At 42.7% G+C, this 16,177-nt stretch overlaps 1 long non-coding RNA gene across 1 annotated transcript in view; it reads left to right on the top strand.

The window, feature by feature from the left end:
- Positions 1-16,177, top strand: part of LOC144382570 (uncharacterized) — a 372,453-nt gene that overhangs the window by 37,023 nt on the left and 319,253 nt on the right. Inside the window, exon 2 of the long non-coding RNA XR_013449753.1 lies at positions 13,530-13,699. This is a non-coding gene — a long non-coding RNA (uncharacterized LOC144382570). The remainder of the gene's footprint in view (positions 1-13,529; positions 13,700-16,177) is intronic.

Here is a 16,177-nt window from a genome sequence, read left to right as displayed (position 1 = left end):
TTAGAGACACAGAAGGACACTATATCATTCTTAAAGGGTCTATCCAACAAGTAGATCTAACAATTGTAAATATCTATGCCCCCAACATGGGAGCAGCCATCTACTAAAGCCAACTGTTAACCAAAATAAAGAGTCATATTGATAACAATACGTTAATTGTAGGAGACCTCAATACTCCACTCTTAGCAATGGACAGATCCTCTAAGCAGAAAATCAACAAGGAAACAAGAGCTTTGAATGATACATTGGACCAGATGGACCTCATAGATATTTACAGAACATTCCACCCTAAAACAGCAGAATACTCATTCTTCTCGAGCGCACATGGAACTTTCTCCAGAATAGACCACATCCTGGGTCACAAATCAGGTCTCAACTGATACCAAAAGATTGAGATTATTCCCTGCATATTCTCAGACCACAATGCTTTAAAACTGGAACTCAATCACAAGAAAAAAATTGGCAGAAATTCAAACACTTGGAAGATAAAGACCACTCTGCTCAAGAATGTTTGGGTCAACCAGGAAATCAAAGAAGAACTTAAACAATTCATGGAAATCAATGAGAATGAAAGCACATTGGTCCAAAACCTATGGGATACTGCAAAGGCGGTCCTAAGGGGGAAATACATAGCCATCCAAGCCTCGTTCAAAAAAATAGAAAAATCCCAAACTCACCAACTAACTCTACACCTCAAAGAACTAGAGAAAAAGCAACAAACGATGCCTAAGCCACACATTAGAAGAGAAATAATTAAAATTAGAGCAGAAATCAATGAATTAGAAACCAGAAACACAGTAGATCAGATCAACAAAACTAGAAGCTGGTTCTTTGAAAGAATTAATAAGATTGATAAACCACTGGCCAGACTTATCCAAAAGAAAAGAGAAAGGACCCAAATTAATAAAATTATGAATGAAAGGGGAGAGATCATGACTAACACCAAGGAAATAGAAACAATTATTAGAAATTATTATCAACAACTGTATGCCAATAAACTGAGCAATCTGAATGAAATGGAGGCCTTCCTAGAAACCTATAAGCTGCCAAGACTGAAACAGGAAGAAATTGACAACTTGAATAGGCCAATAACCAGTAACGAGATTGAAGCAGTGATCAAAAACCTCCCAAAAAACAAGAGTCCAGGGCCTGATGGATTCCCTGGGGAATTCTACCAAACATTCAAAGAAGAAATAATACCTATTCTCCTGAAGCTGTTTCAAAAAATAGAAACAGAAGGAAAACTTCCAAACTCATTCTGTGAGGCCAGCATTACCTTAATCCCCAAACCAGGCAAAGACCCCATCAAAAAGGAGAATTTCAGACCGATATCCCTAATGAATATGGATTCCAAAATCCTCAACAAAATCCTAGCTAATAGGATCCATCAATACATTAAAAGGATCATCCACCACAACCAAGTGGGATTTATCTCCGGGATGCAAAGGTGGTTCAACATTCGCAAATCAATCAATGTGATAGAACACATTAATAAGAGGAGGGAGAAGGACCATATGGTCCTCTCAATTGATGCAGAAAAAGCATTTGACAAAATACAACATCCTTTCCTGATTAAAACTCTTCAGAGTATAGGGATAGAGGGAACATTCCTCAAGTTCATAAAATCCATCTATGCAAAACCCACAGCGAATATCATCCTCAGTGAGGAAAAGCTGAGAGCCTTTCCCTTAAGATCAGGAACATGTCAAGGATGCCCACTCTTGCCACTATTGTTCAACATAGTACTAGAAGTCCTAGCAACAGCAATCAGACAACAAAAAGAAATAAAAGGTATTGAAATTGGCAAAGAAGAAGTCAAATTCTCTCTTTTCGCAGATGACATGACACTTTATGTGGAAAACCCAAAAGACTCCACCCCCAAATTACTAGAACTCATACAGCAATTCAGTAATGTGGCAGGATACAAAATCAATGCACAGAAATCAGTTGCTTTCTTATACACTAACAACTCAAGTGTAGAAAGAGAAATTAGAGAAATGATTCCATTTACAATAGCACCCAAAACCATAAGATACCTCGGAATAAACCTAACCAAAGAGGTAAAGGATCTATACTCTAGGAACTACAGAACACTCATGAAAGAAATTGAAGAAGACACAAAAAGTTGGAAAAATATTCCATGCTCATGGATCGGAAGAATAAACATTGTTAAAATGTCTATGCTACCCAGAGCAATCTATACCTTCAACGCCATCCCGATCAAAATTCCAATGACACTTTTCAAAGTGCTGGAACAAACAATCCTAAAATTTGTATGGAATCAGAAAAGACCCCGAATCGCCAAGGAGATGTTGAAAAAGAAAAACAAAGCTGGGGGCATCACGTTGCCCGATTTTAAGCTATATTACAAAGCTGTGATCACCAAGACAGCATGGTAGTGGCATAAAAACAGACATATAGACAAATGGAACAGAATAGAGAGCCCAGATATGGACCCTCAACTCTATGGTCAAATAATCTTTGACAAAGCAGGAAAAAACATGCAATGGAAAAAAGACAGTCTCTTCAATAAATGGTGCTGGGAAAATTGGACAGCCACATGCAGAAGAATGAAACTCGACCATTCTCTAACACCATTCACAAAGATAAACTCAAAGTGGATGAAAGACCTCAATGTGAGACAGGAATCCATCCAAATCCTAGAGGAGAACATAGGCAGTAACTTCTTTGACATCGCCCACAGCAACTTCTTTCAAGATACATCTCCAAAAGCTAGTGAAACAAAAGCAAAAATGAACTTTTGGAAGACTTCATCAAGATGAAAAGCTTCTGCATAGCAAAGGAAACAGTCAACAAAACAAAGAGGCAACCCACAGAATGGGAGAAGATATTTGCAAATGACACTACAGATAAAAAGGCTGGTATCCAAGATCTATAAAGAACTTCTCAAACTCAACATCCAAAAAACAAATAATCAAGTCAAAAAGTGGGCAGAAGATATGAAAAAGACACTTCTCTGAAGAAGACATACAAATGGCTAACAGACACATGAAAAAATGTTCATCATCATTAGCCATCAGGGAAATTCAAATCAAAACGACATTGAGATGCCACCTTACACCAGTTAGAATGGCAAAAATGGACAAGTCAAAAAATAACAAATGTTGGAGAGGTGTGGAGAAAGGGGAACCCTCTTACACTGTTGGTGGGAATGCAAGTTGGTATAGCCACTTTGGAAAACAGTGTGGAGGTTCCTCAAAAATTTAAAAATGAGCTACCCAATGACCCAGCAATTGCACCTCTGGGTATTTACTCCAAAGACACAGATGTAGTGAAAAGAAGGGCCATATGCACCCCAGTGTTCATAGCAGCAATGTCTGCAATAGCCAAACTGTGGAAAGAGCCGAGATGCCCTTCAACAGATGAATGGATAAAGAAGATGTGGTCCATATATACAATGGAATATTACTCAGCCACCAGAAAGGATGAATACCCAACTTTTACATCAACCTGGATGGGACTGGAGGAGATTATGCTAAGTGAAATAAGTCAAGCAGAGAAAGTCAATTACCATATGGTTTCACTTGTTTGTGGAACATAAGGAATAGCATGGAGGACATTAGGAGAAGGAAGGGAAAAATGGGAGGGGGAATTGGAGGGAGAGATGAACCATGAGAGACTATGGACTCTGAGAGACAAACAGGGTTTTAGAGGGGAGGGGGGATTGGTTAGCCCGGTGATGGGTATTAAGGAGGGCACGTACTGCTTGGAGTACTGGGTGTTATACGAAAACAATGGATCGTGGTTCACCACATCAAAAGCTAATGATGTATTGTATGGTGACTAACATAACATAATAAAATTAAAAAAAAAAAATTCTCCCTTCCGGGGTGCCTGGGTAGCTCAGTCGTTAAGTGTCTGCCTTCAGCTCAGGTCATGATCCCAGGGTCCTGGGATCGAGCCCCGCATCGGGCTCCCTGCTTGGCAAGAGGCCTGCTTCTCCCTCTCCCACTCCCCCTGCTTGTGTTCCCTCTCTCGCTGTCTCTCTCTGTCAAATAAACAAATAAAATCTTTAAAAAAAAAAAAAAATTCTCCCTTTATGCTCTCCTTGTTCCTCAATGAGCCCCATATTTAACTTCACTTATAGTTAATTATATATAGTTTATAGATAAGGAAACTAATTCCTAGGGCAGTTAAATGAATTGACTATAAGGAGAAAACGTTTTATAAAAGCTTCTCAGTTATTATTCCTAATGTCCTCCTGTTTTATTTGAGGAAGACCACTGGCAATTAGATTACATTAGATATGGGTTTGACAAGCATTTAATTTGGCACTGATGATGAGCCAAGTACTTGAAAATGCTTGTCAAAGGGTTGAATTCTGTCATGGAATTCTCGCAAGTACCTTAAGAGGTAGTATTTTTTGCAGTTGTGAAGAACAAAGCTCAGAGAGGGGAAGTGGCTAACCCAAGATCCGACAGCCAGGGATCAGCAGAATCAGGATTCAAATGCAAATATTTGACTTCAAAGCCCTAATTCCTGAATGTACTGCCACATTATCTTCCTCCTAAATCAGTTAATTAAGGAGGCGCCTGCCTCAGAGACATTTGTTAAAAGGATTTTGTTAAGTAGATAAGGCTATTGTAAAGACCAAGCCCATTTAGCTGAATTCCTGGTAATGCACACCCGTCTGATCTAATCCAGGTGGGATTTTGGAAATGAACCCGCAGGTATGTGATCTGAAGACTGAGTAACTTCGGTGGTAGCCAGTCTCCAAGATAGTCCCAATGCTGCCCACCTCCTGGAATTCACCCCTCGTAGAGAGCCCTCACCCGTTGTACCAGGGCTGGTCTGTGCGGACAGCAGCCTGCAGCAGAGGTGATGGTATTTTGTGATGGCAGCTTAGCACGCTAAGACACACTAAGACATACTGCCTTTTCAAGAAGAGGTTATAAAAAAAAGACGGCAGCTTCTGACGTGGGCGCTCTGTTGGTCCCAACTGGGGGAGGTCTCATGAGTACCTCCTTCAGTTCGAGCCTCCCACCTTACATGCCTCACCTTATCTCCTCTCTCCCATCTCTGGGTCTAGTTGTTTGATGTGTTGTGCACAGCCTGATCAGCAGGACTGCGTGCCTGGGAACTGGGGCCTCCGGTCAACAGCCCGTGGGGAGCTTAGGCCTGGCAAAGACTGTGGGAGTGAGCTTGGAAGTGGATTTCTCAGCTCCGGTTGGGCCTTGAGATGAACACAGCTCCTGCTGGTAGTTTACTGCGCTCTCGTGGGGCTCCGTGAGCCAGAACCTCTCAGTGAAGCTGCTTTCAGATTCCTGACAAAGCAGTTCAGGGCTTGCTAACCCTTTCTAACTCACCATTGGATCCGCCTTGGTACATAAGAGGACTGTGACTCCTCACTCCTTTCTTTTACCAGGGTCCTCTCTCCTTGAGGGGCTGTTGTGGTTTTCAATAATAATAGCTTTTCGCCCTTATCCTAATTTGATAGGAATTTGTTTGTGAACACCCCAAATGTATAGAGACAAAGTACCTGTTACCTAAGTTTTACATTTGTTCTCTGAATGAAACTCATCAACATCTGCACAATCCCTCCAGATGTGATGGCTAATTTTCTGTGTCAAGTTGACTGGGTCACAGGGTGCCCAGATCGCTGGTAAGATATTTGTGGGCCTGTCTATGAGGGTGTTTCTAGAAAAGATTAGCATTTGAATTGGTAGACTGAGTGATAAAGAAGATGCCCTCCCCAGTATGGGTGGGCATCGTCAATCCATTGAGGGCCTGAATGGAACAAGAAGATGGAAAGAGGGAAAATTTGCTCTCTGCTTCAGCTGGGCATCTGTCTTCTCCTGCCCTCAGATGTTGAATCTCCTGGTTGTGAGGCTTTCTGCTTGGACCAGGACTTACGCCAGTGGCTCCCCTGGTTCTCAGGCCTTTGGTTTTGGACTGAAATGGTATCACTTGTTGTCCTGGGTCTCCCTCCACCTTACAGATGGCAGATCATGGGACTTCTCAACCTCCAGAATCAGGTGCGACAGTCCTTCAGAATAAATCTCTTCCTATCCATCTATCCCTCTCTCTACCCCATTGTTTCTGTTTCTCTGGAGAACCCTGACCAATACAGCAGGTTTGTGAGGACGTCAGTGGGGATGTGTGTCACTGTGTGTTTGATAAAGTGTGACAGCAGCACTGCTGCAGCAGCGGCAGGAGGAGAGAGAGCCTGGGATGGCAGATGGAGTCCCGATTTCCATCCTGACTCTGCTCTCAACTAGCTCTGTGACTGTGATCAAGTCCTGCTACCTTTCTGCCTCATTTCTCATCTGTGAAAGGGAAATGAGGTTATTATGAGGATGGACTGAGATAATAAATGGGACAATGCATTGAAAAGCACAAAGGGTAATACAAATGCTGTGTAGTATTAATCAGGGTTCTGGTTATTATGAGTGTGTTAAATAATTAATCACATGATAGATAGTTTTAAGTGGAAATAAGGGATCTTCCCCCCAACACGAGTGGATTTGCTTTACAAAGTGGAAAGGATTCATCATCATCAGGTTAGGTCATGATGGATGTCCTCATTCATTCATTCATTCATTCATTCATTTATTCATTCACCAAATATTTACTGCTATGCCTTCTATGTTCTAGGTACTGTTTTAGGGACACCTAAATGAACGCAATAGACAAAGACCCCTGCCCTCATGGAGCTTTTCCTGATATGTCCCTCTTGTGAGCGGCAGGGCTCTGGCCCTTCTTGCCCATGTTGGCTGTGTTTAGAAACAAGGGAGAATGACTGAACCGAGGGGCACTGTCCTAGAAGACGGAGCTGGGTGCCAAACCAAGGGATTCAAGAACAAAGGAGAGACAATGACGGAGGGGTCTAAGGCTCCCTAAGGAGGGCAAGATCTGGAGAAGTTCCTGAGCCAGAGGAAAAAGTGACTGCCAGCCTTTTGGGCAGTTCAAGGACTCTTAAGGAGAGGGGATCCTGGCAAAAGAAAGAAAGGAGGAGTGAGTAATCAAAATTCCTTGGTGTACAAGGTGGACCTGATAGTGAGTGAGGGATAGGGCAAGCAAAGCTGAATTGCTTTGCATCAGAGAATAAGAAACGGGGTTTCGGGGGCAGACCAACTTAGCAGGAGTGGAAAGATCACCTAGGGATATGGATATGACGATGAATGGTGGGTTTGGGTCACAGTGTAGAGAGCCTTTGACATGGGCAAGGATGTGGAATGTAGTTTTTGATGCTGTGGGGATTATAGATGGATTCAGAGTAGAGGAATGATAAAGTCTGAGCAGATCCATCTGGCAGCAGGGTACTGAACTGACTGGAGGGGGAAGCGGTGAAAGAGATTAAATGGGGAGCAAGGAGTTGACAGTTCCCTCTGTGTTCAGAGGAACATGGGTTTCCCATCCTATAATGTGAAGCTCTTCTCATCCTGGCTGCACATTAGACTCCCCTGGAAAATGTTTAAAAACTTACAGATTCTTAGGACCCACCCACCCCAGACTCATTTAATCAGAATCTGTGAGCTCATTTCCTGGACATCAGTCTTTTTTTTTCTTTTTTAAATGCCTCCACATGATTTTGATATGTAGAAAGAGATGGGAATCGATGCTACAGAAAAACCGAGCCAGATTCTTGTGTGTTATTGCCCTATCTTTATAAACATTTAAAAGGGAAAAAACATCATCATTGCAGGCTTGACGGGCTTTTAATCTTTAACTAGACTGTAGTGAACTCTCAGAATAAAAGAAAATGGTTGATAGAAGCCTACGGTGACAGCTGATGATGGTCATTCAGTTTATGGGGGTGTAGCCTGGAGCGCATGGCTCAGTATAAAAGCTCTACAGCTGGGTCTGCACACTCGGTCCATTTTCCAGCCACGTTTAAACCCTTGTCCAAACTTCACTAAGCTATGTGACCAGTTGTAAGTTGCTTAACCACACTTTGCTTTAATTTACCCCTGGGACATGGTAAATACTCAGTTAATGTTAGCTCTTATCATTAGTGATCCTGAAGAATTTCACTGCAAGCCCAAAGAGAAAGATGTTGTTTGGGTCACTTCTGATTAGTTTTCTAGTTAGTTAGGTTCATGGTAGCTGATGGTTGACTAGGAAAGACCTAATTGGTTCAGAAGACAGTTCCAAACCTCATCTGTGGATTTTCCTGGAGGTCTCAGGAAAATCAGAATTTAGAGGCCACCTCATCAGAATTTTAGAGACCACCTCAGTACATCAGAAGGATGCCACTGCACAAAAGGGAAAATGTTCCATACTATAATGAAAAGCATCTTCAAATGGTGCCCTAAAGTCCCAGGCACATGGGATATAAACATTTCTTAGAGAGTTATAGATGACCATCAGAATGAATTATTGGGGCAGATTTTCAAAAGTGACTCAGGTTCTTTAATTTGAAGGCTTTCTGTTGGCCTTTCTTCTCTTGTTTAGGCTTGGGGGCACACATGGATCTTTCTGGAGGGTGGCAATAAGAGTCCTATGGTTTTGCACACCTTTCTTTTCTGGACCCCACTGGCTCCTAGCTGGGCTTTAGGTAAGCTTTTTATTCTTTAAGCACAAGATACTTTGATAAGAAAAGGGATCACCATCACTGGTACTCATTTCCTCTCAGTAAATGGTTTTTGCTATTTTGAGCTGTTGAACTTGTGTCAAGAAGCTGTGTCTTCTTACTGGATCTACCTCTTTTGAAGTCTGATTTGGTTGGTTGGTTTATTTCTAGGCTATGACTAAATTTGTTCCCTTGTACCCTAGTGTTTAATTAAATAGGGAAATTCTTTTCTGGTTCCCAAGAAAGAGATGCAAGTCAGTGCAGGTTAGAATGGACTGGACTTAGAGTGAAGTCATGAGACTGCCCTGGGGCATGAAGAGGGGAATTTCCTCCCCATGAGTGGCTGGACTGTGGGTCTCTGGAAAGCAGGAGCTATGTATTTCCCACAGTGCTTAGCACTTGGCAAATGCTCAGATACTTGTTGCCTTGAAGAGCTTGTTTGGTCTGCTTATCTGACCTACTGCCCGTATATCAGATGCAGCAGATGTAGGACCAGGGACCTCTTCTTGGGGCCCTGCTTCTGGGCCAGGGATAGGAATCTTTGGGGGATGAGCCAATCATCAAAGAGGAAGTTCAGTCCAATTCCCTGTTCAGAGGCTTCCAGGTTAGGTCAGAATAGAAGAGAGCCAAACAGGAGATGTGATCTTTGAAGTAGCTTTTAGGCCAGGAAGACCCAAAAGTTGTCATGCCGCCTGCCTCTTGCAGTCAGACCAGCTCAGATTTATGACAGCTGTGATATGTAGGATGTGATTGCACCTGTTTACATTGGGAACTTCTTTGCCTTAATTTATGAGTTTTCCTGTGTACTAAATCATGAAAGCTTTCTGCTTGCTTTTCAGTGAAAACATTTGACTTCCTTCCAACGGAAGCACATAATGAGTAGACACATTCCTATCTCCCCCAAACCCAGCTGAGCCACTTAAATTTGCTTCTCCTTTCTCTCTTTCCCTATCTATGACTCCTCTCCTTTCCTTTCCTTTTTCTGTTTCTAAAGTAGTCCACAAAGTTTAATTGCTCAGTGCCTTGCTTAAGTGTTTGAATTCTCTTGGGGGCACTTATGTGTTTCCTAATGCAGGACCAAATCTGGATGAGTTTCAAGCAAGTGGATGATGTGGCTTGGCAGAAAATAAGGGAAGCCTTTTACTCTGTGAAGATGCCAGGGTAGCATCACTGTTGGATCAGCATATTTGAATAGTTCTGGAGCACTGGGGCATAGGTAATGTCTTGTCTATGATGTGGGTAATATTGCAGAATCGGTGATAATTACTCAAGTGCTTTGAATTTCTAAAGAACTTAAAAACCACTCTGTCAGGCATTTACTAGAAAAAAGCTGAAGATTTAGGGAAGCTACAATAGAAATATGGGGATAATGGAATATGAGACAATGATCCTCCTCATTTTATTTAAGATCGTAATGTTGTTACTGTTACTACCACCACTACCACCACTAGCTAAAAGTTGCTGGGTACTTCGTATGTTCTAGGCACTGTGCTAAACTGCTTGATGTACATGCCCTCATTCTGTGCTCATTAGCTCACATCAGTCTTATGACATAGGTACTATATTATTTTTCGTCTACACTTGAGGAAGCCAATGCTTAGAGAGATTAAGTAATTGCCTGAGGATCCCAAGCCATGAAGTGCTGGGGCAGAGACTTAAGCCCTGTATATTTGCTCAAAGCTCATATTCTTAACTAAGACAATAAATCAAAATACAGTAACTGTAAATATATATGTTGATTCAATATTGGAAAAATTATATTGATTAGACGAAATCGTTTTCTTCAGTGTGATGAGCATATATGGTGTGCATGTGTATGTGTTTTTACTGCACTGCGTGGGTGACATGGTAAGTTATAGAGATGGACAATGCTATTAACCTGAGCTTGGAAGGGTGAGATCCATCAGTACGGTTAAGGATGCCTCTCCCCACTCTCCTGCGAATGGATTGTAAGTGTGGTGTCCCTGAATCAGAAAAATCAAGTCTGAAGGGGAGAATGTTAGAGGGCCAAAGACATTTGATTCAAGGAAAGTGGTTCTGGCATTTGTCCTTGATTGTAGGAAGATGTTTATTAGGTTGTGGTCATGTAGTAAGAGATGGGATGGTTCTCCCTGTGAGGAAGCCAGAACTAGAATTAAGTTCAACAAGGGGCCTGTGAACGCTGCCGGCTAAACTAGAGCCAAAGCCTAATGACTTGTGGTGGTGATTCTCTGAGCATTTAAAAAAAAAACAAAAACCAAAAAACCCACCAAAGAATTTCGTTAGTTATATTCTGTTTGTATTTTACGTATACACTGTATTTTCATTTACTTTTTTTTTTTGTTTATTTATTTATTTGTTTTAGAGAGGGAGAGAGTGGGCAGTGGGGGAGAGGGAGAGAGAGAATCTTAAGCAGGCTCCACGCTGGGGAGCTCAGTCTCCCCAGCTCCATGCGGGGCTCACTCTCATGACCCAGAGATCATGACCTGAGCCGAAATTAAGAGTCGGATGCTTAACTGACTGAGCCACCCAGGCACCCCTATTTTCACTTACTTTTTAAGAATCTTTCTTCGTGAAAATTTATTTTGAAAATGCAGTTTGTATCAGTTCTGTTGAGGAAAAAAAGGTGTAGGCCCAAGAAAAAATCCCTGATGGGGGGACTTGAACCCTTGGGAACTGGAGTGGTTGTTTTGGGATAAAGACGAGGATAATGCAAGGGAAGAGACTTTTCAGGAGGAAGGTGGCAGCCATTGCTGATGCAGCTGCTCTTCTTTGCCACTGAATTTCCTCTATAGAGTTCTCCTTTGTTCAGCCTTCACAGGATGTGTGTTTGATTTCTTTCAGGCATGCATCTTTAACAGAATTAAAGTATAGAAATTTTAAGGTTAAATGGATCACTTTGTCCAGTAAAGGACAAAGAAAACAAAGATTAATGAACTTGCCAAATAAATGGAATTTATAGCAAAACCTCAACACGAATCTTGTAGATAATACATTTTATTTCTGTAAATTAGTGATTGTAAACTTTATTGTTTTTTTGAGATCTGTTATCACAAGTAATTTGTTACCAATAATAAGTGAAAGAAGTTTGCAAAGACCTTATTAATATTTTAAAGTATAAATTAGAGTGGAATTAAGGTTGTATCAGTCAGGATAGGATAGGCCCTGTGCAGTAACAAACAACCCCCAAAGTCTTAGTTGCTTCAGATAATGAAATTTTATCTTGTTCTTACTGTATATCTATTGTGGGTAATCTTGGGACTCTGCTGTGGATTATTCTCACTCAGGCATGAAAATTGATGGAAAGTTATCATATGGAGTGTTTCTAGTCACTATGGCAGGCAGAAGGAAAAGGACAAATCACTCATTGGCTCTTGAAGTTTGAAGGAGACATATCACTTCTGTTCACATTTCATTGTCCAAGATAAGATATAGAGACTGGCCTAACTAGGAGAAGAGGGGAAGTGTGATCCCACCATGTCTTAGAAGGAGAAGAATTAGAATTTTGGGGAATAGCCGGATGACTACAATAGGGGTGAATCCTTTAACTACTGTGAATCTCCCACTGTGCCTTCTGTGAGGGTCACAAGAGTAGGGAAGTGGGGGCTCTTAGGCAGGAATTGTATCTAACCCACAGGCCATCTACTGTGTCATAACCTGTAGTGGTGTCTACAGATGGACATCACCCTTCAAGTCCATCCTAAGGACTAAGACTATGAACTCTTGTCCCAGAAGAGGAAGGGAAGCTCCATTCTCTCTGGCTGTGGCAGATCCCTGATTTGTCAGTGGGAAAGAGGAGTAAGGACAGGAGGACCTCCTAAACACAGAGCTTCTGGGAGCCCCTCCATTACTGATTTAGGCTTCCAGCAGCAAGAGTCTAAACCTTTCCTCTAAAGGTTCTTTCCAACCTCATCCCCAGCCACCCAGCTAAAGTCTGGTACTTGAATGTTCTATCTCCATTCTTTCCTCATAGTGAACATTTATTTAGCACTTGCTGTATACCAGTCACTCTTCTAAGCATCTGATACCCTTACTCATTGAATCCCTTGTGACACTCAGGGAGGTGGTACTGTTATTACCCCTGTTTTACAACAGAAGCCTGAGAGGTTAAGGAAATTTCTAGTAAGTGGGGGAGCTGGGATTCAATCCCAGATAGTCTGGCTTCAGAGCCCAGTGTATGGCCTCTTGGCTGCTAGCACAGTATAATATTTGGAGAAAATGAGCTCTATCTGAATGTGGGCATGAACAATGAAATGCTCAATGATGCCAATAGCAGCTCGCGGAGATTCTTGGGGACAAAACCCTCACAATCTTACACTCTCTATTTGAATCAATAGGCTGATGTGCCCGCGGCCCAGCAGGTACCTTCATCTTTACAGAACTAAGGCAGAACAAATTTATATGATTGACTGTTAATAGAGCCTCTGGCATGACCAGCCAGTGATAGATAAACTGAAGAAATATCGGTGTTTTAGAGAAACATAGACTTCTGAAGACCTAAACTCACGACCATGTGCACACAGGTAGAATTACTGTACAAAATCATTATTGCAAAATTAAACTTAAATGTTCCTTAAAGCAAAGGGGGTGCTGTCTAAGAATCAGTGCTCAAGTCATGAGAACCTATTAATAGTGTGCTGGTAAGTGTTTCACAATTGGTTCTCTTGAAGAAACAAAACAAAAAACAAAACAAAAAACCCAGCCTAATTGTAGTGGTTGCCAATTTCTGTGGTGTAAATATTCCCACCATTTCAATTTAAAGCCACCAATGCGGTGATACTGAATGCAGAGCTGGAGAGAGATGCTAATAACTGGTTCTTCCAGGTCAATACGAGCTGGCTTAGCATGCTAGTGATGTTAGACGGGAGAGGAAGGACACCCCAAAGCTTACATTTATAAAAAAATGTGTGTTAGATTTGAAACAGTTTAACTGAGATGAGCCATCATATCAGAGTTTTAAGTGAGAAATGTTTTAGTTATTTTTGTTTTTAATATCAGTGAAACAAATTCTTTTCAGACACATCCCACCAATGCCTTTTGTGCTGCTCTTGGGGGTTGTTCTCTGGAAAATTTACTGAAACGGCCAGGAAGCTGCCACTTTCAAGAATTTCAAATCTGAAAAGAGAAAAGGATGAGGCCGTCAGACGGTGTGAGTCAGAAGGCTGAGCGCTGCCCGTGGCTGTGCTGGTGAGTAGCTGGGATGTGGGGCATGTCATTCAGCTTGAAGGGATGACTCCCTTAGATCCTTCTGGTGCTGACAGTTTATGGTGTGAAGTCCAGTTGGGGGGATGGTGAGAAGGAGAGCGTGAGGTAGATTCGTGGAAAGGGGACAGAAAAATGGACCAAGAGAAAGAGAAAAGGTGAGTGGGGGTATTGAGAGAGAAAGATGGAAGGACTCACATTTATTGAGAACCTACTATGTGCCAATGATATGAGACTGTGATGGTAGGATTATGATTATGTGATTATGAGAAGCACTTGGTTTATTTATTTATGCTGTCTAATTTCCCTTCTATACCAACTGCTTGAGGTAGTGATTACTCTCAGCATCTAAAGGATGAGGAAAACGGGCCTGGAGTTCAATTATTCACCCAAAGTCACAGTTTCAGTAAGTGGGCTGAGCTGAAGATCCGCACGAGGTCTGGACGGCTGTAAATCCTGTGCTCTGTGCATCGTGCAGTGCTGCCTAAGTGGGCAGGAGGTCTGCGAGGAATGTTGGGTTAAGATCACTCCCAGGAGGGCATTTGGGCCATGACTCATGAATTATCCTTTTTTTTTTTTTTTTTAAAGATTTTTATTTATTTATTTGACAGAGAGAGAGACAGTGAGAGAGGGAACACAAGCAGGGGGAGTGGGAGAGGGAGAAGCAGGCCTCTTGCCAAGCAGGGAGCCCGATGCGGGGCTCGATCCCAGGACCCTGGGACCATGACCTGAGCCGAAGGCAGACGCTGAATGACTGAGCCACCCAGGCGCCCCTCATGAATTATCCTTTGACAAGTTTGTGGATCTTCTTTGCTGCTCTTTACCTGCTCAGATCTTTAAATCTTAAGGGCTCCCGTCTGAAAAGGATGACTAAGCCGCCCATTAGGGCAGAAATGATCTGCTGGGATGATGATGATGCATCCATCCCCAGAGCAAGGGAACCCTGGGCAGCTGGCTAGCTTCGGCTCTGGGTTGGAGGTTATCCTCTGGATCTCCCTCTGCCCTGAAAGTCGGCAGGTCTTGAATTCGAACATCAAGGCTGGGAAAGACACCAGAGGAAAGAGAGGGTGAAGGAGAGAGAGAGAGACAGAGAGACACAGAGGGAGAGAGAGAGACAGATTTTTGTTGCCCAGTAAAGACTACATCATCAGCACACTGATTCTCAGTCCCGGAGTCTGGCTGAAAATCAAAATCTGAATCAGACATCTGCTTTAATGAGTAAGAAAATATTGATTAAAAAGACCAGACTCCCTCAGCTCCCCACTCTAGAATCTCACTGCTTTGATAGCACAAATCAATACTCTCTTATGAAGGTTTAAACTCTGATTTGTGAAATAGGAACTGCACCGAAGTCCAAGAAGAACTGCCCTCAGGGCAGAGGCAAAGCTCAAGGCAAGTACATTTACCACTCAGGGCATAGAGCCCTGGGTCAGAGCTCCTGCTGTGGGCAGACCAGGAAGGCATCGGCTTCCCCAAGCGCTCTCTTCACTGCATATACATACAGGGGTGGAGATTCCCTCTGTTAGACAGAGTGAGCACCGTGAACATGAATTACAGGCCTGACCTGGAGTGCATTTGCTGTAGGGTCATTTGCATCACACAGCCTGGTTCTGCCTTTTCCATTTTATGGGGAGCGCTTAGAGTTGAATGAATCAGTTCTGGTGCTGGGTAAATGCTCATCTCCTTTGTTCTTGCTCACTGGAATCGAAGGGTAAATGTTATTTCGGGCTGGGGAATGAACCCACATCTTGGAATCAAATGGACCCGTGTTCAAATCCCGTCGTCCCCACCCCGTATCTACATGACCCTGAGGAAATCCTTTAGCCTTGCCGGGGCTGTTTTCTTATCTGTGAAATGTAGACGGCAGTGGATTTTACCTCCTGGGATGGTGCAGGGATTCAGTGAGATGCTGCAAAGGAGGATGATTAGTGACTGCCTGATATGCAGTAAGCATTCCAGCGATCCCTGTGATTCTCCTAGGTTACTCGTGAGCATGTCTCTATGTCACAGCGCTGGTTGGGGTTTTAATAACTGGGAAAGCAAGCGTTACTTTATCCAAATGACTGCTTTATTGGTCATCCACTTGTGTTTCTGGCTCCACACCTAAGTTGGCCATTCTATAAGGCCTCCCAGTCTGTTCATTGCCCACCACCTGAAGTGTTAAATAGAGTCACAGGGTGCTAGCTATGTGTCAGCTCTGTGACCTTGGGCAAGATGCTTGTGCTCTCTGGGTCTTAATTCCTTTACCTTTAAAGGAAGGGTGGGGTCATAGGGAATTTGACATCCTGAAGCCCTCTCTGGTGGAAATATTTCTGTATTGTTCTCTGTTCTGTTCTGGGGCACTGTGCCTCTTCCTCTAATGTCTGCCTATGACTTGAAGAACTTCTCTGCTTTTTCTACAGTCTGCTCTTTCTCCAGGGTGGAGACTTCCTGCCAGTGGTCGCCTGCTTCTTCCTACCTTTT

Source organism: Halichoerus grypus, chromosome 7, assembly GCF_964656455.1.
Source record: "Halichoerus grypus chromosome 7, mHalGry1.hap1.1, whole genome shotgun sequence".
Taxonomy (NCBI): domain Eukaryota; kingdom Metazoa; phylum Chordata; class Mammalia; order Carnivora; family Phocidae; genus Halichoerus; species Halichoerus grypus.
Note: the sequence above shows the minus strand (reverse complement) of the source record. Positions and strands in the feature narration are given on the sequence as shown.